The sequence below is a fragment of the Piliocolobus tephrosceles genome, chromosome 17, assembly GCF_002776525.5.
Source record: "Piliocolobus tephrosceles isolate RC106 chromosome 17, ASM277652v3, whole genome shotgun sequence".
NCBI lineage: Eukaryota > Metazoa > Chordata > Mammalia > Primates > Cercopithecidae > Piliocolobus > Piliocolobus tephrosceles.
Window position 1 is genome coordinate 5,197,257 of NC_045450.1, and position 27,461 is coordinate 5,224,717.

The 27,461-nt window shown below is 46.3% G+C and overlaps 2 long non-coding RNA genes across 2 annotated transcripts in view; one reads left to right on the forward strand and one right to left on the reverse strand.

Annotated features, from left to right (window-relative positions):
* Nucleotides 1-27,461, forward strand: part of LOC111551653 — a 103,571-nt gene that overhangs the window by 55,554 nt on the left and 20,556 nt on the right. The window lies entirely within an intron of this gene.
* Nucleotides 7,022-27,311, reverse strand: LOC111551654. The gene is made up of 3 exons (XR_002734425.1): nt 27,301-27,311; nt 20,686-20,692; nt 7,022-7,440 (listed from the first exon to the last, which is right to left on the reverse strand). It is a non-coding gene; the product is annotated as an uncharacterized LOC111551654 (long non-coding RNA).

Below are 27,461 nucleotides of genomic sequence, written 5' to 3' on the forward strand. Positions count from 1 at the left end.
CCTGGGAGGTGGAGGTTGCAGTGAGCCGAGATCATACCATTGCACTCCAGCCTGGATGACACAGCAAGACTCCATCTCCAAAAAAAAAAAAAAAAAAAAAGCCAAACCATGTGAAGTATTTTGGACTCTTATACTAATTCCAACATTGTGAAGATCTGGGGAGAACAAACTATATTGGTGCTTTCTTTGGCTTAGTATGTCCTGTTTTTATAGGGAGAGCAAATTATTGTACACCAGGACTATTAAAATAGCTACAACAGGATGGGCATGATGGCTCACACTTGTAATCCCAGCACTTCGGGAAGCTGAGGTGGGAGGATCGCTTGAGCCCAGGAGTTCGAGACCAGACTGGGCAACATGGTGAGACCCCGTCGCTACCAAAAATACAACAACAACAAAAATAGCTAGGTGTGGTGGTGTGCACCTGCAGTGCCAGCTACTTGAGAGGCTGAGGTGGGAGGATCGCTTGTGCCCAGGAGGTTAAGGCTGCAGTAAGCCATGATTATGCCACTGTACTCAGCTTGGGTGACAGAGTGAGACCCTGTCTCAAAAAAAAAAAAAAAAAGAAAAAAAAAAAAAAAAAAAAAAGCTGCAGTGGATTCTGTGACCATGAGGCCAGGCACCGTATACATATACATCATCTCATTTAATTTTTTTCTCTGTTTAAAATTATTTTTGCTTCTAATCTCCATGTTGATCAACATTTTTTTAATCCTAAAAATTTATTAGGTGAAAATTTCGCATAAGAATTAAAAATTGCGTGGCGTGATGGCTTACACCTGTAATCCCAGCACTTTGGGAGGCTGAGATGAGAGGATCGCTTGAAGCCAGGAGTTTGGGCCAGTCTGGACAATATAGTGAGAATGCATCTCTATAAAAAAATTTAAAAAGCTGGGTGTGGTGGCATTCACCTGTAGTCCCATCTATTTGGAAGACTGAGGTTGGAGGATTGCTTGAGCCCAGGCGGTAAACACAGCAGTGAGCTATGATTGTGCCATTGCACTGCAGCTTGGGTGATGGAGTGAGACTCTATCTCTAAAAGTAAATGAATAAAATTGTGGTATAATATATGCAACATTTACCATTTTGTGCATCTGAAAGTGTACAATTCAGTGACATTTCGTCCATTTATCGTGTTGTGCAATTATCACCACTACCTAGTTTCAGAGCTTTTTCAACACCTCAATTGGAAGCCTCCCACCCATTCGGCAGTCACTCTGCATACTCCTCCTGCAGCCCCTGGAAACCTCTAATCTACTTTCTATCTCTGTGGATTGGCTTAGTCTGAACATTGCATATAAATGGAATCGTACAATATAGGACCTTTCACGTCTGCTTCTTTCACTGAACATGTTTTGAACATTCATCGATATCACAGCATGGATGAATTTTTTTTCTTTTTAGACCCTATCTAAAAAGAAAAAAAAATTTGTACAAAAAAAAAAAAAAAAAAAAAGAAAAAAGAATAGAAGATGGAGATCAGATGTATCCTGCAAAGCTTATAATATTTACTGTCTAGCACTTTACATAGAAGCTTGCCTACCTCTGAACGATGCGCAGGTACAGGGATGACATTTATCTTGGCACTTATAGAAAGACCTATAAATTGTGTAAAGACGTCATCGTTGGATTTCCAGTAACAAGAAGCGGCAACACATGATGGTCTGCCTAGGTGTTCAGGTGAAGTTTAGGGAAGGTCCTGCCTTGACAAGGTTGGATATGAGAACCAGATGAGATAACCCCTTTTCCCCTGCTGAAATTGCCTGAGAATTTCGTTCCAGTTATTTGCGTAGGTTGATGCTTTCGGTGGGGTTCAGGCGGGTGAGGAGGTGAAGTGTCAGGGGAGTTCTATTTTGTATTTGTACAACTTGACTTTCTTTTTACTTGGTGTGATGTTTTGCTGTATGAGGGAATTTCATAGAATTTTGTGATGAGTATACAGCATAGTGTTTTGAATCCTGGCAGGCCGAGGGTCATATATCAGCTCTGCAACTCATTACCTATGATGCTTTGGGGTGGGGCCCATAACTCTCCAAGCGTCTGTTATATATTCCATGGGGTTGTGAGGTTCAGATGAAATAATGCATGCTGGCGGGAATGGTTACTGCTCATGGGATTTCCATGTGCTCCCCCGTATCCCTCAAACCCCCAATAGTTAGATGGATCCATGCCAGGGTCCAATGCTCTATAAGTGGAAGTCACTGACGTCACCTGTAGTCTGCAGCTTTTGAGGGCTGGGGCAAAACTATCTCATTCTCTCATCTCTTGGTGCAGTAATGGCAAAATCCTTGCATTAAGATGGTAGAATTTCTATCATTCTAAGTCTTTGAGTGGCCATATGGAGCGCATTATACCCGGCCAACCCACGGTGACATGGAATGTAAGAAATCAACTTTGTTGCTAAGCTGCTGAGACTCTGGGGTTAATTTGTTACTGCAGCATAACCGAGTCCATCCTGACACATGGACATCCTGACGCAGCATGTAAAGTACTTCTTTTGACCCTTAGTCATGGTAAGTGCTCCGCAGATGTTGGTTACTTTTGGTAGGAAGATAGATTGCCACTGGAAGTTTGTTATCTGATCTCATGATGCCAGTGTTGCTATTTTGTAATTGGATAAATTGGGCTTGGCTCTTCTGCCAGCATGTGGGAGAGACAGATGACTGAGAGACAATGAAGCACTATTATCTTCAGTTTGTGTCCTTGGATACCCTTGGTGGCAATGCACAATGTATGCTCCTCTGAGAAAACTGTACCTAAAGGAGAATGGGAGGTGATACCAGAATTGGGAGTGTTCAAGGCCCCAGTCTTTCCCTGGTCTGGAGACAACTTTGAGTCCTCGGTGGGAAGATTCTCCAAGGGAACATAAATGCTTTTACTATCCAATTTGTCTCTTTGAGAATTAAAACTCTCTCTCTTTATTTTTTTATTCCAGTAGCTTTTGGGATACAGTTTGGCTCTTTGAGAATTGCATACTAATCAGTTAGGCTGCTTTAGGGGTCATCCATACACGTCTCTGTATTCCTGAAACAGTAGAAAAGCCAGCAGTCAGGCAGCACTCTACCATGACCACTAAAACATCCCCAAAGTGAAACACCGGATGTGATCTGCCAGGTTTAGTGGAGGGGCTGGCTTGAGAGTTGATTGTATTCGTTATCGTCACTGTGGTGATTATGGCCACAACATCGTGATGCGTCTTGGTCTTCTTTTGGTGAGTTGCAGTTTGGAAGGAAGGAATCCATTATTCTTTCTTTCTTTCTTTTCTTACTTTTCTTTCTTTCGTCTTTCTTTGTCTCGCTCTGTCACCCAGGCTGGAGTACAGTGGTGCTATCTCAGCTTACTGTAACCTCTGCCTCCCAGGTTCAAGTACTTCTCCTGCCTCAGCCTCCCAAGTAGCTGGGATTACAGGCACCCACCACCATGCCTGGCCAATTTTTAGTAGAGGTGGGGTTTCGCCATGTTGGTCAGGCTGGTCTCGAACTCCTGACTTCAGGTGATCCACCTGCCTCGGCCTCCCAAAGCGCTGGGATTAGAGGTGTGAGCCACTGCACCTGGCCCCATTATTCATTTAACCACTATCTATTGAGCAGTTTGGGTGTCGTGGAGGATGAACTTCAGGGGAGGGAGGAAACCTCCTGCCACTATGTTTTCAAGTGGTCCTAATACTCCACCATGGGACACGCAGGCTTATGGGTCCCAGAGCTCCAGAAGCGTCTCCCGACCACACCATCCTGACCCAGATTCTACTGAAGAATACATGAGTCTAGCAGAGCCATCTCTGACACTTCCCTTCTTTTGAATGGCTGATCAGTCACGGGGAGCCCTTATGAAAGTGCAGTGTGTTTTGTGAAACTTGATCAAAGAACACCATTAAACTTTGTTGAGACATCTACATATTGATGACATAGGCAGTGGGGTGGAGGGGGGGGAAATTCCTAAATACATTTTAGAAATTATCTCAGAAGGAGGTAATAGTCAGAACTCTTGGTTGCCAGTGACAGAAACTTATCTTAGTAGTGTGGAGTGGAAAAGGGATCATGTTTTGGTCTGCACTCCCCTACCCCAACCCCAAGCACATCCTGAAAGAGGGACAGGATTGCAAGTGGTTTGTTTAGAAGATGACTTCAGGGAACACCAATAGGGGAGTGAGGAACTGATACATGAAAAGGCAGGAGGCCACAGAGGGGGCTTCAAAGAGCAGATTACCACTCCAGGCAGCTAGGGTTTGACCCCACTGGGGACCTCTGGGAGATGATGTGGAATACATTTCAAAGTTGTTCCATCCAGGGGGCAAAGATATTGAAGCATTTATACCCTGGCTCCCATTCATCACTGACTGAGGACTGGTCCCAGGGCATCAACTCTATGGCTTTTTTTCTTGTTTCTTGTTTTTGAGACATAGTCTTACTCTGTTACCCAGGCTGGAGTGCAATGGCGCGATCTCAGCTCACTGCCACCTCTGCCTCCCAGGTTCAAGTGATTCTCTTGCCTCAGCTTCCTGAGTAGCTGGGATTACAGGTGCCCGCCACCATGCCCAGCTACTTTTTAAAATTTTTTGTAGAGATGGGGTTTTGCCATGTTGGCCAGGCTGGTCTCGAACTCCTGACCTCGTGATCCACCTGCCTTGGCCTCCCAAAGTGTTGGGATTACAGGCGTGAGCCACTGCGCCCAGCTTCTGTGGCTTTTCTGACATATTCCATGCCTGACTTTGAGAAAACCCTCAGGTGAAAGTCTTGATTTTATGCAGCAGCAAGCATGTACTAGAATGATAAATACCAAGGGGCTTACCACAAGATCTCTCTCTCCATCTCTGGATGGAGACACCATCAGATCTCTCTCTCCGTCTCTCTCTTTGGCTTTGTGTGCATACTGACTCAATTTCTTCTTACTCAAGCCTTTTCTCCATAAGATGAGAAATGTGGCCACAAAAGCTCCTGTATTTCTCACTCCACATAGTTCCTGTCATCACAGAGAATGATTAACTTGGTCTACTACCAGTATGGAAAAATATTCAAGGGAAGAATTCTGATTGGCCCATTTAGGCCAGATGCTCATCCCTGGACCAATCAACTGAGGCCAGATGGGTAGAGTCATGTGAGAACATGGCAGCCCCCATGAGAGCCATGTGCCTGGCATAGGAAGTATGAGTCTCCATAGAGGGTAGGTTTGCTAGGCTGAAAAGGCAATAGATGTCTGCAGTGAAAGGAATAGATTAGGAGATACATTCTGTTAAACCTGTTAATTACCAAAAAAAAAATTTTTTTTTCAATATATAGTTACATTGTGAGCTGGTGGCTCACGCCTATAATCCCAGCACTTTGGGAGGCCGAGGTGGGCAGATCAGAGGTCAGGAGTTGAAGAACAACCTGATCAACATGGTGGAACCCCATCTCTACTGAAAAAATACAAAAATTAGCTGGGCATGGTGGCACGTGCCTGTAATCCCAGCTACTCAGGAGGCGGAGGCAGGAGAATTGCTTGAACCTGGGAGGTGGAGGTTGCAGTGAGCTGAGATCACACCACTGGGCAACAGAGTGAGACTCCGTCTCAAAAAAAAAAAAACAAAAAACAAAAAACAGTTACATTGTGGTTCCCTCAGCATGATTTAGCAGAAAGGAAAAACCTGCCATATGCATATTTCCTATGCACAGGCTACTGCTATGAATTCAAATTCTTAAATTCCGAAGATTAATTACAATGTTTCTCAAGACACATAAACTCTGTTAGGATCTGCTTATAATGAGGCTGAAGTTAAGTAAGAAGAGAACTGGCATTTAGGACACTACTTTTCTTATTTCAAGTACTGTCAAGTTTCGGTTCTGCCTGGAAGTAGATGCACCTCATGGGGGGGTTGCGTGTAAAGATGTGTGTATGTGTGTGGCGGGGAGGGGGGTCAGTTTCCAAAGATGGGTGCAACATCTTGCAAACGCTCGTGCAGTGTAATCGAACCAATCTTTCCATTAAGAGATAGAGTTTATTTTCCTCTCTTTGAATCCCGGCTGCCTATGACTTGCTTTGCCCAGTGGAGTGCTGCCAAAGTGATGGTGACCAACTTCTAGCTGTGAAAGGAAAATAAACCTTGGGACCCCAAGATCACTAAGCTAGGCTAGGCTCAGTGGCTCACGCCTGTAATCCCAGCACTTTGGGAAACTGAGGCGGGCGGATCACCTGAGGTCAGGAGTTCAAGGCCAGCCTGGCCAACATGATGAAACCCTGTCTCTACTAAAAAAAAAAAAAAATACAGAAATTAGCCAGGCGTTGTGGCAGGTGCCTGTAATCTCAGCTACTCAGGAGGCTGAGGCAGGGAAAATTGCTTGAATCCGGGAGTTGGAGGTTTCAGTGAGCCGAGATCACACCGCTGCACTCCAGCCTGGGCAACAGAGCGAGATGCTGTCACCAAAAGAAAAAAAAAAAAGGAAAAATTACTAAGCTAAAGGGAAAAGTCAAGCTGGGAACTGCTTAGGGCAAACCTGCCCCTCATTCGATTCAAAGTCACTCCTTTGCTTGCTGAGATTAATGCATATCTGATTGTCTCATTTGAAGAGGCGCATCAGAAACTGGAAAGAATGCTACCATTTGTCTCTTATCTACTTCTGACCTGGAAGTTCCCTCCCCGCTTCGAGTTGTCTCACCTTCTCCTGGAGTTGTTCTGCCTTTCCAGACTGAACCAATGTACATCTTACACATACTGATTGATGTCTCGGGTCTTTCTAAAATGTATAAAACCAAGCTGTGTCCCGACCACCTTGGGCAGATGTTGTCAGGACCTCCTGAGGCTGTGTCACAGGCGTGCATCCTCAACCTTGGCAAAATCAACTTTCTGAATTAACCGAGACCTCAGCTTTTTGGGGTGCTTGTAGTCTTAGGCCTTGAGAGCCCTCTCATAGTTTCCCTTTTTTTGCCCTCTTGGATGCTGGCACCAACAAGGCTTGGCTATCCTGCTTAAAGGGCCGTTTGAAGAGGGGCTCTGAAGGGCGAGGGGCCACATGGAGGAATAAAAGTTTCCCCGGCTGACAGCCACACCAACTGCCAGGCACATGTGTGAGGCCATCCTGGATGTTCCGCCCAGGTGGCCCTCCAGCTGCAGGTAGCCACACAAATGAGCCCAGGTTAAACCAGCCTGGAAGTCCCCATGCAACTCACAGGGTCATGAGCAATAAGGAATTGTGGTGGTTTAAAGTTTCTAATTTTAGAGTGCAATAGGTAACTGAAATAGCCCACAGGGATGTGAGCCTGTGGAGGGTGCATTTCCCATCTGCTGAAGCTTCTCGATTCCCAGGATCCAATCGGATAAGACTCCTGTGCTCAGTGTCCTTGAGGGAAATGGCAATGAACTTTTCGCGGATTGGACCATCTCAGGGGAATCCCAAAGATCGGAAACTGTTTTCTTTCTTAGAATCTTACACGCAGCATTGAGTCTTAGGAATTTCTAAGAAGGATCTGGAATGAAAAAAAATCTTCTGAAAAGGTATTTGTATAGCTTAACTTCAGCAAGATTCATGGTGAGTGTTAGATTAAGTGCTGGTGTTAAGTCAAACCATGTTTTTCAAAGACACACCTGGCCTCAAGGTTGGCAGGATCAGAATGGCCTCCCAGGATCTATGACATCCTCACAAGAGTTGGTCCAGTTGGCATGTACCCAGGTCTCTTTGAGCTGGTATGATACTCCCTTGAGTCAAAGACTGCCACATCGCATCTCCTTTAAATCTCCCTAAGTACGACCCTGGAAGCATCGACAAAATAGTGCTTTTACTGAAGATTTCAGGAGGACATAAATGAAGAGATTATATTGCAAGGTACCAAAACTTCCATCTTTGCTAAAGACCCTCATCCAGGCTGGGTGCAGTGGCTCACGCCTATAATCCTAGCACTTTGGGAGGCCGAGGCAGGTGGATCACCTGAGGTCAGGGGTTTGAGACCAGCCTGACCAACATGGAGAAACCCCATCTCTACTAAAAATACAGACTTAGCCAGGCGTGGTGGCACATGCCTGTAATCCCAGTTACTGGGGAGGCTGAGGCAGGAGAATCTCTTGAACCCAGGAAGTGGAAGTTGCAGTGAGCCAAGATTGTGCCACTGCACTCCAGCCTGGGCAACAGGAGCAAAACTCCATCTCAAAACAAAACAACACAAACAAAACCCTCATCCAATAGTCATGCCGCTCTATCTGGCCATGTAATTTCTTCTCCTGGCTTTCTCTAGCAACAGCCTTCTGTGGAACCTAACTCTGCCTTTCAAAACCCCTTCAGCTTGTACCCGCCATCAGCAGAATCTTTAGTTCAACATGTATGCCTCCGGGGGAACTCATCCACATGCCACTTAAGGATATTTCCAGCAACATCATCTTCACTACCCCAGGACAGCATTTCAGGGTGGATTATGTGCCTGTTGGATGGGTCATCCTTATGTTCAGCACAGTGCTTGTCCTGAAACTTCAATCCAGTGCTCCCAGTTTGATAACCTGGGCCATGCCAAATAAGTTGAATTTCTCTTTCTTAGTAACAGATGTTTGAATACAGCCCTGTGTCCCTCTCTACTCCTTCCTGTCTTCCTCCTCTCCTCTTCCTTCCCTTCCTTTTCAAGAGCAAGGTTTGCAAACTTTTTCTTGAAAGCCTCAGATAGTAAATATTTTAGACTTTGTGGGCCATACAGTCTCTTGTAGTAGTTAGTCAACTCTGCCACCCATAGTGTGAAAGCAGCTGATACAGTCTGAATATGTGCCTGCCCAAATCTCATGTTGCAATGTAATCCCCAGTGTTAGAGGTGGGACCTGGTGGGAAGAGATTGGATCATGGGGATGGATTTCTCATGAATGATTTAGCATCATCCCTTTGGTCCTGTCCTTGCAATAGTGAGTGAGTTCTTGCAAGATCTGGTTGTTTACAAGTGTGTAGCACCTCCCTCCTCACTCTCTTGCTCCTGTTTCACCTTCTGCCATGATTTTAAGTTTGCTGAGGCCTCCCCAGAAGCTCAGAAGATGTCAGTGTCTTGCTCCCTGTACAGCCTGCAAAATTCTTAAACCTCTTTTCTTTATACATTACCCAGTCTCAGGTATTTCTTTATAGCATGGGAGAACAGCCTAATCCAACAGCCGTAGACAATATGTAGCAAATGGGCATGGCTGTGTTTCAATAAAACTTTATTGACAAAAGCATGTGCAAGCAGGTCAGATTTGGCCCATGGGCCATAGTGTCCCAAGCCTGGCTCTGGAATATTCTCTTCAGCCAGCCTGGGCATCTCTAGTTTTTTTTTTTTTTTTTTTTTTTTTGAGACAGAGTCTCACTGTTGCTCAGGCTGGAGTGCAGTGGCATGATCTTTGCTCGCTGCAACCTCTGCCTCCTGGGTTCAAGCGATTCTCCTGCCTCAGCCTCCCAAGTAACTGGGATTACAGGCACCTGCCACCACACCTGGCTAATTTTTGTATTTTTTTTTTTTTTAATAGAAATAGGGTTTCACCATGTTGGCCAGGCTGGTCTCAAACTCCTGACGTCGGGTGATCCGCCTGTCTCAGCCTCCCAAAATGCTGGGATTACAGGTGCCCACCACCACACCTGGCTAATTTTTGTATTTTTAGTAGAGATGAGATTTCATTATGTTGCCCAGGCTGGTCTCGAACTCCTGATCTCAAGTGATCTAACCGCCTTGGCTTCCAAAGTGTGGGGATTACAGGTGTGAGCCACTGCACCTGGTCTCTAGGTTTTTGTTTTGTTTTGACCATTACTTATTCGGTTTGACTTTCATTTTCTTCCCCATTGTGGTAGCCATTTTCTGAATGCTTGTTAGTTTGTCCATCTCTCTCATCTGTAGTCCCTAGAGTCAGATGAACTCCTCTGCAGGTGCAATGGTATAACACTCTCTAGTGCTGAATTTTGAGCAGGAGAAAAAGAGTAAGAGTGACCAGCACTCTTGGAAACTCTGGCCTCCCGAGAATTTGGTGTCTTCCCTGCAAAGGTTACAAACCTATTAACCCACAGGCCAGAGACAGAGAGAAGCCAGAAGCATGATCTGTTCTGTTAAGCTTGAGTTTAATATTTGATGCACAGAGATCGCTGAGTTTTTTGATAAGAGTTAGAGGGGGAAGACACGGCTACAGAGAACAATTTCTATCCCCAGGTGAGGATTCAGGAGATAATTCTGCAAAGAGAACTTCCTGAGAACTGAGATGGGGGAAATCGCTGGTGTTAGATGGGTGAAAAGGTCAGTAATTAAGGCTTTGACTGTGCTCTGAGAGGCGAAAGAAGAAAATGAGACTGCCAGGCATGAATAATGAGAAATCTTTGATGGAATTAGCAGTGCAGAACAGATACTAAATGCATCCTCATTCCTCTCATAGTCAAAAGTTTTGCTTAAGCTGGATGGGGAAAAGAGAATCCCATTTCACTAAGTATAAAAGAGGGGATTATAGAGAAGGTCTCAGAAGAAAGAGATGTGGGGGTTTGGTGACACTCCCCAGAGGCTGAACCCTCTCCAGCATAACACAAGGATTGGGAGGAGTGGGGTGGTGTTAGGCCAGGTGCATAGCCCAGTGTTGCTCTCCCTGGATTTGTTTGCTAGCTGAGCTCATCCATTTGCATAATTTTGGGTGCCATTTCTCAGCTGATGAGTCCTGAACTTTTGTCTTGAGGTTAGACTTCTTCAAACAGAGTCTTAAACACTCAGCTTCTTTCTTGTTTTTTCCACTTGTCAACTCATGAACACCTCAACCTTGTTACATCCAAAGCCAGACTCATGACTGGGAGTGGTAGGTGATGGCTGTAATCCCAGTACTATGGGAGGCTGAGGTGGGAGGGTCACTCAAGGGCCAGGAGTTTGAAGCCAGCCTGGAAAACACAGTGAGACACCCTATCTAAAAAAAAAAAAAAAAAAAAAAAAAAAAAATTAGCTAGTCATGGTGATGTGCATCTGTCAGATCTGTAGTCCTACTACTTGGGAGACTGAGGCAGGAGGATTGCTTGAGCCCAGGAGTTTGAGGCTGCAAAGAGCTATGATTGCACCACTGCACTCCAGCCTGGGTGACAGAGTCAGACCCTGTCTTAATAAAAACCCAAAGCCAAACTCTCTTTTTCCTCCTCTTTCTCCGTGGGCTCCGTCCGTGCCATCTCTGTTCTGTAAATGGCACCACCCCCTGCTGAGCTGCTCAAGGCAGTCATAACTCATGTGTTGTGCTAACTCCGCTTTTGCCCTCTTCTCTAGTCAGCAAGTCCTGTGATTCTAAACTTTATCTCAACTTGTCCACTCTCTCTATCTTCACTGTCATTATCTTTGCCTAGGACACCGCTATCCCAGCTAGGCTACAGCAGCAGCCTCCTAACTGGTCTTAACTGGTCCTCTGCACCTGCCGTCGATGCTCAGCAATCCATTTCCCACCTGGCAGCTTCAGGGATCTTAAGGTGTCCATTGAGTCTCATCTCTGCCTTTCCTGCCCATGGCACATAGAATAAAATCGAGACCCTGAGTCTTCTGCCTGTTCCTGCCACCTCTCCAGCCCTCTCCTATCTCCTCCCCTTGGCCTACTCTATTTCAGCCACTCTGGCCTCCTTTTGTTTCCTTGGACTCTCAAACCTTTCTCCATAACAGGGCCTTTGCACTTGCTGCTTCAGCCTGGAATGATTTTCCTCTGCGCCTCCCCAAACAAGACTATCCTTTAGGTCTCAGCTAAAATGGTGCTTCCACAGACAGCTCTTTCCTGACCCCTTTATAAAGTGGACTTCTCCTCTCTTCTCCACCTTAACCTGTTATTACTTCTTGTTGTGGGAAGTCAGGGACCCTGAATGGAGGGACCAGCTGGAGCTGCAGCAGAGGAACATAGATTGTGAAGATTTCGTGGACATTTATCAGTTCCGAATTAATACTTTTATAATTTCTTATGCCTGTCTTTAATCTCTTAATCCTGTTATCTTCATAAGCTGAGGATGTACATTACCCCAGGACCACGGTGATAATTGTGTTAAGTGTACAAATTGTAAAACGTGTGTTTCAACAATATGAAATCAGTGCACCTTGAAAAAGAAGAGAATAGCAGTGATTTTTAGGGAACAAGGAAAGACAACCATAAGGTCTGACTGCCTGTGGGGTCGGGCAAAAAGAGTCATAGTTTTCTTCTTGCAGAGAGCCTATAAATGGACATGCAAGTAGGAAAGATGTCGCTAAATTATTTTCCTAGCAAGGAATATTAATATTAATACCCTGAGAAAGGAATGCATTCCTCAGGGGGAGGTCTTTGAATGGCTGCTCTGGGAATGTGTGTCTTATGCGGTTGAGATAAGGACTGAGATACGCCTTGGTCTCCTGCAGCACCCTCAGGCTTACTAGGGTGGGGAAAAACTCTGCCCTGGTAAATTTGTGGTCAGACTGGTTCTCTGCTCCGAACCCTGTTTTCTGTTGTTTGAGATGTTTATCAAGACAATATGTGCACCGCTGAACATAGACTCTTTTCAGTGGTTCTGCTTTTGCCCTCTGCCTTTTGATCTTTGTTGGACCCTTATCAGTAGTTCTGCTTTTGCCCTTTGTCCTGTTCCCTCAGAAGCATGTGATCTTTGTTAGACCCTTGTTAGTAGTTCTGCTTTTTGCCCTTTGAAGCATGTGATCTTGTACCTACTCCCCGTTCTTGCACCCCTTCCCCTTTTGAAACCCTTAGTAAAAACTTGCTGGTCTGAGAGTCAGGGGACATCACAGTCCTACTGATATGTAATGTCACCCCTGGCGGCCCAGCTATAAAGTTTCTGTCTTTGTACTGTCTCTCTTTATTTCTCAGCCAGCTGACACTTATGGAAAATAGGAAGAACCTATGTTGAAATATTGGGGGCAAGTCCAACCAATACTTCTTTCATGGATTTACTTATTTCTTTTTGTCTCCCTCCGAATCCCAGAAACTCCTGGAGGGCAGAGCCATGCCTGCCGTCTTTATCATTGCATTACCAGCACCCAGCACAGTGCCTGGCACAAAAGAGTTGCTCAATAAATAAATCCAAGATGAATGGATAAATACATGGATAGGCACTTGGAACTACAGATGAGCTTTAATACTTTGTGTTTTTCTTAGTCAAACATGTGCAATTAAGCATGTGATGAATGATATGATGACCACACGTGTGTCTTGCCTGATGTTCTTTGCAATCACTAAATGAGTCACTTGTGTCTGTTTTGATGGTTCTGTTTTCAACCTAATGATCTGTTTCTTTTAACTTCTGGCTGTTGGCTTTGTTTGAGTTTGTTAGTCTGACAAAGTGGCAGACGTTGGTGTTTGCTCTTTTGTTTAAATGTCACGAACTTTAAAAATGCCTTTGCTTTTGGTAAGAAACTCTAGTTAGGACAGTCTAGTAGTCAGGATGATTTGGGTTCTGCTGCAGTAACAACAATCCCCAAATCTCAGTGGCTCCATGCAGTGAGGTATTTGTTTGTTTGTTTGTTTTTGAGATAGGGTCTCACTCTGTCACCCAGACTAGAGTACAGTGGCACAATCTCAGCTCACTGCAACCTCTGCCTCCCAGGCTCAAGTGATTCTCCTGCCTCCCAAGTAGCTGGGATTACAGGTCTACGCTACTACTGTCTGATTAATTTTTGTTCTTTTAGTAGAGACAGGATTTCACCATGTTAGCCAGACTGGTCTTGAACTCATGACCTCAAATGACCCACCCACCTTGGCCTCCCAAAGTGCTGGGATGACAGGCATGAGCCACCATGTGAGGCTTATTCTTGGTCACGTTGCATGTCTGGGCTGTGTTAGGGCATTGTGGGGTGGTCTGTTCATTGTGTTCACTCAGGGATCTAGGCTGACAAAAGGCCCATCTCTGCACCTCTACTCCCCATTCTTGCACCCCTTCCCCTTTTGAAACCCTTAATAAAAACTTGCTGGTCTGAGACTCAGGGGACATCACAGTCCTACCGATATGTAATGTCACTCAGAGATCCTTGATCACCATTTCAGGGGAAAGGGAATGTGGTGGTCACATGACCTCTTAACCCTTCCACCTGGAGGTGACTCGAGTCGCTCCTGCTCATGGTTCATTGGACAAAACTGATCACAGAGTCACGGGCAACTTCTCTGTGCCTGGAAGGGGAACCAAAATGTAAATAGCTACATTGATTTTCCGTAGCTGTTACACAGAAGGCCTCATTTAAACACAGTTACTTATTTGTGTTTTGAAGGGAATTGTAGCCCATCAACCTTCACAGAAGATATGTGTACTTCCAAGCTATTATTGAGCACAATATTTTTCTGTTTTTTGAGACACAGTCTCACTCTATTGCCCAGGCTGGAGTGCAGTGGCATGATCTTGGATCACTGCAACTTCTGCCTCCTGGGTTCAAGTGATTTTTGTGTGTCAGCCTCCTAACGTGCTGGGATTACAGGCACCCACGACCATGCCTGGCTAATTTTTGTGTTTTTAATAGAGACAGGGTTTCACCATGTTGGCCAGGCTGGTCTCAAACTCCTGACCTCAGGTGATCCACCTGCCTTGGCATCCCAAAGTGCTGGACTGACAGGTGTGAGCTGCCACATCCGGCCTTGAATATGATTTTTGATTCAGAAGGTCAGATTTAGGGTTTTAGTTTGAGGACAGTATGATGTGAAGGTGAAAAGCAGAGCTTGGCTATGTGTGCTTGGATTCCTGTGCTGCTTCTACTACTCTTTGGCTGTGTGTCCTTGATCTTTGGCAAGTCCCTTTACCTTTCTATGTGGCGATTTCCTCATCAATAAAATGGAAAAAAATCATAATCATAATATCTATTGCTGTTGGGATAGCCCGGTGGTTGACACATAAGGACTCAAAAATAGTTTTCTGTTTTTGTGTTTTTGCTTTTTTTTTTTTTTTTTTTGAGACGGAGTCTTGCTCTATTGCCCAGGCTGGAGTGCAGTGGTGCAATCTCGGCTCACTGCAACGTCCACTTCCTGGGTTCAGGAAATTCTGCTGCCTCAGCCTCCCGAGTAGCTGGGATTACAGGTGCCACCACGCCCAGCTAATTTTTGTATTTTTAGTAGAGATGGGATTTCACCATGTTGCCCAGGATGCTTTCGATCTCTTGACCTCATGATCTGCCCACCTTGGCCTCCCAAAGTGTTGGGATTATAGGCGTGAGCCCCCGTGCCTGGCTCAAAAATACTATTATTAATTTTGGGGGGTAGTTACTACATTTTGTCAAAATAAGAGTTCAATACCTTGTAACAGTGGGTTGGGATCTATCCCTGAAGGAACAGGCTTCTGTAGAGGAAGGCACAGAGAGAGGGGCAAAATTTTAGTGGGTGTTGTAATGACTTTAGGTGTATGGACCTGGGGCTGAGTTCTAGCTGGGGCCACCAGGCAGCAAGGTGGACTTTGCTAAATTCTATCACTTTTCTGGGCCTCAGATTCACTTGTTACAAATGGGGTTAAAGCATCCCTCTTTCAGGGCTAAGATAAAGATGATTAAGTAAGAGGGAGTGAAAGGAACTTCCTTCAGTGGTCAAAAGTGTTCATTTAACTTCCTTTTTTTTAAAGATGGAGTCTCTCTCTGTTGCTCAGGCTGAACTGCAATGGCATCATCCTGGCTCACTGCAACTTCCACCTCCCAGGTTCAAGTGATTCTCCTGCCTCAGCCCCCTGAGTAGCTGGGAGTACAGGTGCCTGCCACCACGCCCAGCTAATTTTTGTATTCTTAGTAGAGATGGGATTTCTCCATGTTGGCCAGGCTGGTCTCAAACTCCTGACCTTGTGATCCACCTGTCTCAGCCTCCCAAAGTGCTGGGATTACAGGTGTGAGCCACCACGCCCGGCCCATTTAACTTCTATATTACTTTTCTGTTGGTGGATTTACCAGCACAAACTGAGCAGCTTAAAACACCACCGGTTATTGTCTGTTTTCATGGGCCAAGGGTCTGGGCATGGTTTAACTGGGTCCTCTGTTCAGGGTCTCACAAAACTGCAACCAGAGTGTCAGGTGGAGCTGGGGTTTCATAGGATGCTCAGTGTCCTCTTCCAAGCTTATTCAGTTTGTGGACTGAATTCAATTTTTTGGAATTGTTGAAAGAAGGCCCTCAGCTCCTAGAGCTGCCACCTCCAAAGACAGCTCACAGCATGACCCTTTGTGTCTCCTTGGAGGCTAAGGGTTGAATTTCTGAAACTTCACCTTTAAAAGGCTCACCTGATTAGGTCTGGCCCACATAACATCATCCTGCTTTGGATGAACTCAAAGTCAGCTGAGCATATGTGCTTAACAAAGCAAGTGTGACCTTAATCACATGTGCAGAATTCCTTCCCCTTGGCCAAATCACAAGCTCTGCACACACTCAAGAACAGGAGATGATAAGGAGATGATACAGGGAGCAGATATAAGCGAGGGGGTCTCTGGGGGGCTCTCCTAGAATTCTGCCCATTACGACTTTCTTTCTCAAGGAACAGCAGGCCTGGGGAGAGATGATCATGGATGAGCTCAGCCCAAAGGTCGTGAGCGCCTGGTGCTGGGGTAGGATGCAGGAGGCTGCAAAGCAAGTATCAAAAGCCTTCTCTGGGCTGGGCACAGTGGCTCACGCCTGTAATCCCAGCACTTTGGGAGGCCGAGGTGGGCAGATCACCAGGTCAAGAGATCGAGACTATCCAGGCCAACTAAGTTGGTGAATCCCCGTCTCTACTAAAAATACAAAAATTAGCTGGGCGTGGTGGCGCATGCCCGTAGTCCCGGCTACTTGTGAGGCTGAGGCAGGAGAATTGCTTGAACCTGGGAGGCAGAGGTTGTAGTTAGCTGAGATCGTGCCACTGCACTCCAGCCCGGGTGACAGAGTGAGACTCCGTCTCAAAAAAAAAAAAACACAAAAAACAAAACCTTGTCCATTTTGTGCTTCTGTTGGGGCTGTGCCTTTGCGATCAGCCAAGACCAGGGTAACACCAGGACATTTGGATTCTTTGTCTCCTGAGACAGTGCCTGTGGGCCCCCAGCTCTCTCAGCTTGAGACCCACCAGCTGTAAGTTGGAATCACCTGGTGCCACCATCAGAGATACAGGTGAGCAGTCGGTGGTGGGAGTTACAGGAGCAGAACAATAGTCAGGATGATTCCTCCGGTGGCTCTGCAGATGCAGGCAGGCAGAGGAAAACAAACCTCCAATAAAATCAACCCTAGGGAGAAAGCGAATTTTAAGGGGTGATGTTTTTTGTCGGAATCTGCCAGCTGTTAGAGGCTCTTTGAAACAGTGCTGTCTCTGCTCTGCAGAAGGAGGCCCAGGGAGGTTGCTGTGATGTGCCGAGATTCCACTTACCAACCACTTGTGCAGGAAAATAGCCTCTTCTTATTTACAGGGCTGTTGGGTACACTTGATAACAAGCAAGATAGAAGTTAAGGTCAGCCAGAGACACAAAGCCACTAATCCTGAGGTCTCTTGGTCCCTTTCAGCAAAGCCTTGAGTATAACAGGTCCCTCCCAGGGAGTGAGCTGAGAGGGTCACTCTGAGGTTCCTTTCAGAGGGGTTGTGACAGATGCCCACAGCTGTCTTAATGGGACTGCAGTGGAGGAAGCACCTGGGGAGGTCTCACCCCAGCAATGATGCTCTATTCTGCAGGTGCACTTTGCTCCCCATACGTATCAACATCTGCCCTGCAGAAGGGAAAGCGGCCTCCTGTGTGTACATCACTGTCAGGCAGGACAGTGAAGAGCCCTCCTCGGGCAACAAAAAGGCCAGCGTGACAGCATAAGCTGGAGCATTCGTTTGGATTATTGAGGATTCTTAGAATCAATGTATTCCAAAAGGGGAGGGGACACTCTGGCCAGCCTGGGTTTGGAATGATATGAATCAACCCACAGATAGCCAGTGGGATACGGCGAGAAGGAACCCTTTGTTCTCACCCAAGGCTGGGTGGGCTGCTGGGGAGAAGAACTGAAATGGAGAGTCAGTAAACAATTGTAAAAGACTGTGTGCCACTGAGGGTTGTTGATAAATGTTAATGAGACAGGAGCAGGCACTGAGATTGGGCAGTATTGATTATGAGCAGAAATAAAACGAGCTGAACTATTCTTCACAATCAAAGTGATGACTGCGTTGTGTTTTAAGTATCTCTTGCTGGAGCGTGCGTCCTAATAAATCTCGGATGTGAAATATGCTGTTTTCTCCTTTCTTTCCTCTCCCTCTTCCATGCACTCATTCTTCTCATTTGTTCATGCATGCATTCATTCAGCAAGTGTTTGAGTGCCCACTGCATACCCACACAGAACTGGGCACCCGAGTTAAACTGGGGTGTAATTAGACACAGTTGTTTTCCTCTCAGTTTCCCTACAGCAGTTCTAGGAGAGAGGCTTTGAAAGGTATTTTCAGCTGGGCATGAAGGTGCCTGCCTGAGGTCCCAGCTACTGGGGAGGCTAAGGTGGGATGATCACTTGAGCTCAGGAGTTTGAGTCCAGTCTCATAAATAAATAAATAAAGCAGTTTCAAGGTGTGGAGTTAGACGTGGCAAAAGACAAGGACCTCCTGGTGGGGTAGGGGGAGCGGAGGCTTCCGTGGGGAAGTGATGGCTAGGCTGAGACTGAAGCATGAGCAGCAACCAGTCGGGGCCAGGAGGAAGACGGTCCCGTGTGAGCTAAACAATATCCCTGCGAGGGCAGTAGAGGGAAGAGTGGAGCTTCTGGGGCTGTGGCATGGGCAGTGGGCAAGGGGCAGAGAGAAGAGGAAGAAATGAGGCTGGAGGTAAGAGTGGTGGGGATGTTGTGGATTAAATCGTGTCCCCCTGCGACACATGTTCAGGTCTAATCCCTGTACTCATGCATGTGACCTGATTCAGGAATCAGGTCTTTGCAGATGTGCTCAATTTAAGATGAGGTCATACTCATGTGAAACAAGTTCATGGATTGGGATGGCCCTAAATGTGATGATGGGTGCCTTTATAAGGCAAAGAAGAGGGAGACTTTTTAAAATTTAAATTGCAAGTTTGGGGTCCAAGTGGTTTTTGGCTACATGGATACGTTTTTTAGCGGGGATTTCTGAGAGTGTATTGCACCTGTCACCCAAGCAGTGTACGCGGTACCCAGTATGTAGTCTTTTATCCCTCACCCCGATCCCAACCTCTTCCCGCCACCTAGTGCCCAAAGTCCATTATATCATTTTTTTTTTTTTTTTTAAAGACAGTCTCACTCTGTCACCCAGGCTGGAGTGCAGTGGTGTGATCTTGGCTCACTGCAACCTCTGCCTTCCGGTTCAATCAATTCCCCTTTCTCAGCCTCCCCTGTAATCAGCTGGGATTATAGGCATGAGCCACCATGCCCAACTAATTTTTGTATTTTTAGTAGAGACCAGGTTTCGCCATGTTGGCCAGGCTGGTCTCGAACTCCTGACCTCACGTGATGCACCTGGATAGACCTCCCGAAATGCTAGGATTATAGGTGTGAGCCACCACACCGTGCCAGCCTCCTCATTTCCAACAAGCTCCCGAGTTGCCGATGCTGCTGGCCTGAGGACCTCACTTTGAGCAGCAAGGTGTCCCAGGATCTGTGATACTTCCGAGCACATCAGAATAAAATTTACCCAGTCCTGACACTGATTGCACCCAGCCTATCTGTCCAGTATCTGGGGATGGATGGGGGAAGCTAAAAAGGAGAGCTGGGAGCCGCATTGACCCTCACCTTTAGAAGCTGGAAACAGAGCCCCACTCCAGGGCACAGAAGGATTTGGGAAAGGTCCCTCTTGAAGTCTTTGGCTCAGTGTGCCAAGTGGGAAAATGACTGAAAGGAAACAAAAGCTTCTGAAGAACCAGCTGCTCTCTCCCCACCAAATTATAAGCTCCACCTGGTAGAGCCCTGCCATCTCTCCTCACCCAGGCCCACAGCATCTGGCCTCCCATCTCGTGCACACAGTTTTCTTTGCACTCCTGGAAAAATTGGACCCATAAATTGAATCTACCTTCAGGAAGTTTAACTTGCATGGCCAGCACTTACTCAGCAGATAACACCAGCCTCATTAACCTTGGCTCATTCTCAAGAGTTTTTTTTTAAATTTTTTTTTGGTCGGGGGAGGGAGCTGGTTGTGGTGGTGGTAGAGGTTATAAATTATTCTTGGGTGATTTCTGGAGTATGTTAGGGGCACAGTCATTTATTTCGTTGTGTAAACATAGTTGGCGTTCCAAGCCCTCCTTGTTGGTATTGTTACGTGTGTGTGTGTGTGTTGTGTGAGTGTTCACGCGCACCCATTTTAAATGCTGACTTGTTCCAAAACCTCTCCTTGAGGGTGTCTCTTACCCACCTAGTATTGCCAAAAGACCTGCAAAACCAGCGTCTTGGGTTTTGTAAGACCCATGTTTTTCAACATGTGATCTTTTGGCCACCTACATCAAATCATTTGGAGAACTTGTTAAAATGCAGTTCTCTGGGTCCCACCATGCACTTGCTTTATTAGAATCCCTGGAACTGGGGCCCAGGATCCTGTGTTTTCATTAACTCTCCATGGTGACCCTGATGCACAGGAACGTGGGGAGCCATTGCTGTGGACGTGGTTCACAGAGTCCTTTCTGCTTGTTAACTGGGCGTCCCGCCTGTCTTTGGGTTGTTGCCTTGTTGATAGAATCTAGTTGAATTTATATCACAAAGTACTCCTGCTTCTCTGGCACCACCGGTTGACGTTTTATTTTAATTTATTTATCTTTTAAAGATAAGGTCTCGCTCTGTTGCCCAGGCTGGAGTGCAGTGGTGCAATCATAGCTCACTGCAGTCTCAAACTCCTGGGATCAAACAACTCTCCTGCCTCAGCCTCCTGAGGAGCTCGGACTACAGGTATGCCGCACCACACCTGGCTAATTTTTATACTTTTTTGTAGAGATGGGTGTCTTGCTATGTTGCCCAGACTGGTCTCGAAGCCCTGGTCTCAAGCAATCCTCCCACCTTCTAAGTAGCTGGGATTACACATATGAGCCAACACACCCGACCCGGGCTGGCATTTTAAATGATGATCATGGCCCCGTGCGGTGATGTTTGCTGCTCACCTGTTTCCCCATTGATATGGTTTGGCTGTGTCCCCGCTCAAATCTCATCTTGAATTCCCACATGTTGTCGGAGGGACCCGGTGGGAGGCAATTGAATCATGGGGCCAGATTTTTCCCGTGCTCTTCTCGCGATAGTGAATAAGTCTCACAAGATCTGAGGGTTTTATAAAGGGGAGTTTCCCTGCACAAGCTCTCTCCTTGCCTTGCCATGATTGTGAGGCTTCCCCAGTCATGTGGAACTGTTAAGTCCATTATACCTATCTTTTGTACATTGCCCAGTCCTGGGTATGTTTTTATCAGCAGCGGGAAAATGGTGCACTCATGTACTCATGTTCTGCCAACAGCCCCCATTTTCATCTGGGGCTCCTGGGCTGAGATACGCTCTGTGTGATCTCTCTGTGTTTCCCTGTGGGGTTGAGCCCCAGTCACCCAGAGCACAGACCTCCCTATCCCGCCTCTGGTTCTGGGTTCCTCTTGTCGCTGTTTCACTGCTCCTCTCCCCTGTTGGAGCCTCTTAGGATCCCCTCCCAAGTCCACGTGTACCCAAACCCTTATCTCAGGGGGTCTCCTGGGACATAACATGTTTAACTTCTCTGGAGCTCATCTCATTCAATCTTCGCATCAGCCTGGCCCCATAGGAAGCCTCAACAGCCCCATTGTATAGATTTAAAAAGGGAGCCTTGGAGAACAGAAGACACTTGGCCAAACTTAAGAGCCAAAAAAAGACTAGAACTTAGGTCTGCTGGGGCCAGTGCCTAAGTTCTTAGCCTCTGCTTTCTATGCTGAACCAGAGCGCACACCTCCAGGCCTGGCTGGCTTGTGAACAAGACTTGACAACAACCTCAGATAAACTTGGCAAAGTGAACCCCAGCCAAGAGAGAAGCTTTTGGATGGCGCCTCCTTGCCCCACCGCCCATCCCCCACTGGCCCAGACCTAAGCAAAGCTCCGTGTAAGTCGACCTCTCAGTCCCAGCAAAATGCCTTTTTCTTGGACTTTTCCTGATGGGAAAGCCTTCCAGGGTTTTTATGTTGATGAATTTCAAGTCTGTGATCTAGTTTGCGTTGCCTTAATGTTATAAAGTTGCACTTGTGCCCACAGGCCATTCTGCCAAGACCAGAATTTCTATTTTAAAAGAAGAAGTAATAAACCACTCTGGAACAGTGATAACTTCATCGTCTCCTTAGGTCCAGTCTCTCACTTGTTCATTTGGTAAATGCAGAGTTCTTGGGTTCTGTAGGCAGGAAGAAGTGAAGTCCAACGTGTGCCTGGCAATTATTTATTGAGTGATTATTAAGCACAGGCCTGCGAATGTGTGATTGCAAGTGTGGGGTAATGTGAATAATACATGGTGATAGGAGGGAAGAACAGCAGGCCAAATCTTATAACCATGCTTTTGGTTTGTTGTACAGTCTTCTAGATTATTCTCTGTACTTACATTCATATATTAATTAAAATACATGTGTGAGGCCAGGCGTGGTGGCTCACGCCTGTAATCTCAGCACTTTGGGAGGCCGAGGCTGGCAGATCACTTGAGGTCAGGAGTTCGAGACCAGCCTGGCCAACATGGAGAAACCCTGTCTCTACTAAAAATACAAAAATGAGCCGGGCTTGGAGGCAGGTGCTTGTATTCCCAGCTACTCGGGAAGCTGAGGCAAGAGAATCGCTTGAACCCAGGAGGCAGAGGTTGCAGTGAGCCAAGATCACGCCATCGCACTCCAGCCTGGGTGACAAGAGCAAGACTCTGTCTTAAAAAAAAAAAAAAAATATATATATATATATATATATAGCAGCACACACAAATACGATTACACTGAATATATTTTTCCTCAACTTGCTGTTTCTCTTCAGCATCTTTTATGGACCTCTTTCTAAGACAGTATATATGAACTGCCTTCTTTAAAAATACTCCTTATGATGGAAATTTAAAAACATATTAAAAAGTAGAGAGAATGGTATAATGAATCCCCCCAACTTCAACAATGGCTGACTCTTGGCCAAACTTATTTCATCTAAATCTGCATCCCCCAACCCGCATCTGCGTACCCCTTCCCACATTGTTTTGAAGACAATCCCAAACATCACATTATCGCATTTACAAATCTCTCAGTATGCCTTATCCCTTCTTAATCATTGTATAATATTCCACTGATAAATAGACCATGAATTGTTTATCCTGTTGCCTATTGATGGGCCATATTCCAGCTGTGTTTACTCTGGGTAAAGATGGGGCTGGGCGCGGTGGCTCACGCCTGTAATCCCAGCACTTTGGGAGGCCAAGGCAGGCGGATCACAAGGTCAGGAGATTGAGACCATCCTGGCCAACACAGTGAAACCCCGTCTCTTCTAAAAATACAAAAATATTAGCCGGGCGTGGTGGTGGGTGCCTGTAATCCCAGCTACTCGGGAGGCTGAGGCAGGAGAATGGCATGAACCCGGGAGGCGGAGCTTTCAGTGAGCTGAGATCCGGCCACTGCACTCCAGCCTGGGCGACAGAGCAAGACTCCGTCTCAAAAAAAAATACACACACACACACACACACACACACGTGGGTAAACATGGCACTTCCTAGCTGTAAAGGCAGAACTAAATTGAAGTTTTTTTTTTCTTCCTCAAGGAGACCTTTGTACTGAGGACACCAACTCTCTAGACTTGAGTGACATGAAAGCCTGCCTCATTGCTGTTGTCTGTCACTTCCAGTCCCAGTGGGAAGAAAGGGATGGGTCTCTGGACCAGGCAGGACGGGGATGGGATTTGCTGTCCATGGGTTGGGGTAGGGTGGTCATCTCCACAGCCCGAGAGGCCCCAGAAGGAGGGCAAGTCATACTGTCTGGTCAGGTAGGTGCAGTTGTTTTATAGGAGGGTTTCAGCAAGCTTAAGGGCCACAGAACAGGCTGGAATGATGACTTCATTTCCTAGGGGTGTTGTGACAATGATCACAACTTGATGGCTTAAAACAATAGAAATACATTCTCATTGTTTTGGAGACAAGGAGTCTGAAGTCAAGATGTTGGTGGGGTTATACACCCCCTGATGGTTCTAGGAATGGAGGCTTCCTTGCCCCTTCCAGCTCCTGGCATTCCTTGACTTGTGGCAGTATCATGCCAACCTCTGCCTCCACCTTGACGTGGCTTTCTGCCCTGTGTCTCCGTGTTTGCCTTTCTGTCTCTTACAAGGATACTCGTCATTGGACTTAGGACCCACCTAATCCAGCATGATCCCATCTCCATCCTTAACTAACTACATTTACAAAGACCCTGTTTTCAGATAAGGCCACATTCTGAGGCTAGAGGTGGACATAGATTTTTGGAGGACACTATTCAACCCATACTGGGAGCGTCCTGGTACTTCCAGTTGCCCCAGGCAAAAGGCCAGGCCTTCCTTTCTTTTTCTGAGGATGAATGTGTGTAGCTGTGGCAGCCAGGCAGTCACCATGTAGGCCGTGGAGAAGTTACAGCACATTCACCTGTAAGTGACTGGGAACAGAACTCTCAGTGGGCGAAGAATGGAATGGTGCACAGGAAGCCTGGAGAGTGGGTGGTGTTTCTGGGGTTGGTTCAGTAACTGCATGGGATCAGGGCTCTGGGTTCTGGACTCTACAATTCTCTTGGCTTTTTCTTCATGGTTGCAAAATGGCTGCTGAGATCTAAGCAGCGAATCATTACCCATCTCTAGCCAAAGGCGTCTGGGGGTGGCCAGGGTGTTTGTTGTCATTGGTTGTGGTGGTGTTTGTGTGTGTGTGTGTGTGTGTGTGTGAGAGAGAGAGAGAGAGAGAGGGAGAGAGAGAGAGAGATTCCTATGAGGAAGGAGACATATTTCCCAGAAGTTCCCAGGAGTCCTTCCTCTGTGTCTCACTGGTCAAGACTGGGTCACATGGCCACCCCTAGCTGCAAGGGAGGCTGGGAAAACAAGCATCTCTTTTGTTCAGCCTCTGTATAGGCTGGTGAGAGGGAATGAAAGAGCTCAGGAGGAAGGGGCTTCAATCACCCATGAACAAATAGCCCTCCAACTCTCCCCCGTCCATCCCAAATGATCCATTATGCTCTTCCATTTCATTACATTCGAACCCTTGCACTGCCAAGTCTCATTATCTCATTTATCATTCAAGACCTAAGTGCATCAACTAATGCCAGGGACAGTCTCATTTCGAGGCAGCATTTGTTTGGAGGGCTTGTGCCCCATGAGGAGACTTTCTAGAGAAACCCTATTAAATCCTTTATCCCTCCCCAGTCCCAGTCCCCACTGCACAATTACAGCAATGCTGAAATGAACAACCTGGTCCATAACTATTTGTACATCCACGTCTATACTCTGGTAGGTTGGACTTTCTGGATGTGGGATGGCTATGTTTGAAAACCCCATATATGCTTGTTGGGAGCTTTCTCTAGGGTGGTGTGAAGATCCCACTTGCTCATCTTCAAGCTGACTGTAGCTTACAGTTTTCAGGCAAAATTGGGCAGGAATGTGCATTTCTTTCCCTTCCCCCTATAATCCACTATCTCGGCCCGCCGCGCCATCCCTGTTTTGGCAGTGAGGTTCTCTGATGACTGTTGGGCTGTTGTATACATTATTCATATGTCTTTTTATATCACCTACTGGGGCACCAGCTGGGGCCAACAAATACTACAAACATGGCACCAATAAAAAAGAATGTGTAATCAGTCTTTAAAAATTCCTTCTCGTCTGCCAAGAGCAGCACGTGGGGGTGGGGAATGAGCAGCTGGCCGGTCCTGCTAATTTGGAGGCAGCTTTGCTCCGAAAATCATGGCTGCTTCACCACCAGCCTCTCCCCAACCCCTGGAAAGAGCAGATCCCAGGAGCCCTGGCAGATTTTGTGAGGGAAGGAGTGTGTGTCTGATGCCACAAGGGAGAGAAAAATTTTTTTAATGCATTATACTGCTTCAATAAGTTGGAGGGAATTATTTCTGGCTCTGTCTTTTAGAAGCTGAAAAGAGGAGGAAGTTGCTGGTTATTGCTTATTTATCTTTTCCTCCCATTTTGTTTTATTTTTTGATTCAGGTATAACCTTTATTCAGTAAAATATATTCATCTTAAAGGTGCAATTTGATGCTTTTTTTTTTTTTTTAAACCTATGTATACAGCTGTCGTTGTGGGTGGAATTTGTCCCCCAAAAACATGTTGAAGTCCTAACCCAGTGCTTCAGAATGTGACTTATTCCAAAATAGGATCATTGCAGACATAATTAGTTAAGATGAGGTCATCCAGGCTTGGTGGCTCACGTCTGTAATCCCAGCACTTTGGGAGGCTAAGTCAGGATGATCGCCTGAGACCAGCCTGGGCAACAAAGTGAGACCCCATCTCTACAAAAAATTAGCCAGGTGTGGTGATGCACATCTGTAGTCCCAGCTACTTGAGAGGCTGAGGCAGGAGGATCACTTGAGCCCAGGAGTTTGAGGCTGCAATGAGCTATGATCTTGCCACTGCACTCCAGTCTGGATGACAGAGCAAGACTATGTCTCTAAAAAAGAAAAAAAAGAAAAAAGAAAAGAAAAATGAGATCATACTGGATTAGGGTGGGCCCCTGGCTTAGTAAAACTGGTGTCCTTATAAGAAGAAGAGAGTAGGACACAGTCACATGCACAGGGAGAATACGCTGTGAAGATGAAGGCAGAGATAGAGGTCATGCATTTACAAGTCCAGAAACCCTAAGGGTTGCTGGATATCATCACCAGAAGCTAGAAGAGGCCAGGAAGAACTTCTCCCCTAGAGCCGTCTGAGTGAGCATGCCTTTTCCAATGCCTTGACTTCAGACTTTTAGCTTCTAGAACTGTGAGATCATAAATGTCTGTTGGCTTAAGCCACCTCTCTTGTAGTACTTTGTTACCTGTGTGAATACGCCCATGTAACCAGTGCTGAGATGCACACGTGGAACCTTTCAGAAGCTGGACAGCTCCCTTGGGTCCCTTGCCCCATGACAGCTCCTTCCCCACCCGAACTCACCATCTGTTCTGGTTTCTATCTTCACTGATGGCTCTTGCCTAATCTTAAGCACCACATAACTGAAATCATCCAGTGGGAACTCCTCTGTACCTGGCATCTTTGATCAATATCCCAGATGAGATTTCTTCCTTGTGTTGCCTGTGCCAGATTACTGTTGACTTTTTTCCATAAACATTGATTAATCACCTGGATGTGTAGGTATGGTGCCAGGCCCTGGGGACACAGAGGATCTAGGGGTTCCCTGTCCAGTTTGGAAGAGAAGATGGTAAAATGAGACAGGAATATTACAGGGAGGTTGCAGGAGAATAGAAAATTCCAGGCAGCAGTTTCACATGACTAGAGGCTATGGGCTAAAACCCTGAAAACCAGGATGTGGGCCAAGCTGGCTGAGACCAAATGGACCCAACATGGTGCTGGATTCGGCCTAGGTTTTACCCAGGACCTCATGATGCACGCATTAACATCCTAAACCACACACCCACCAGCACCATGACAGTTCCAGGAACACCCATATGTGGTATAAAAATGGGTGGCACCACAGTTTCAAGATATCTCCATCTTTTTCCAG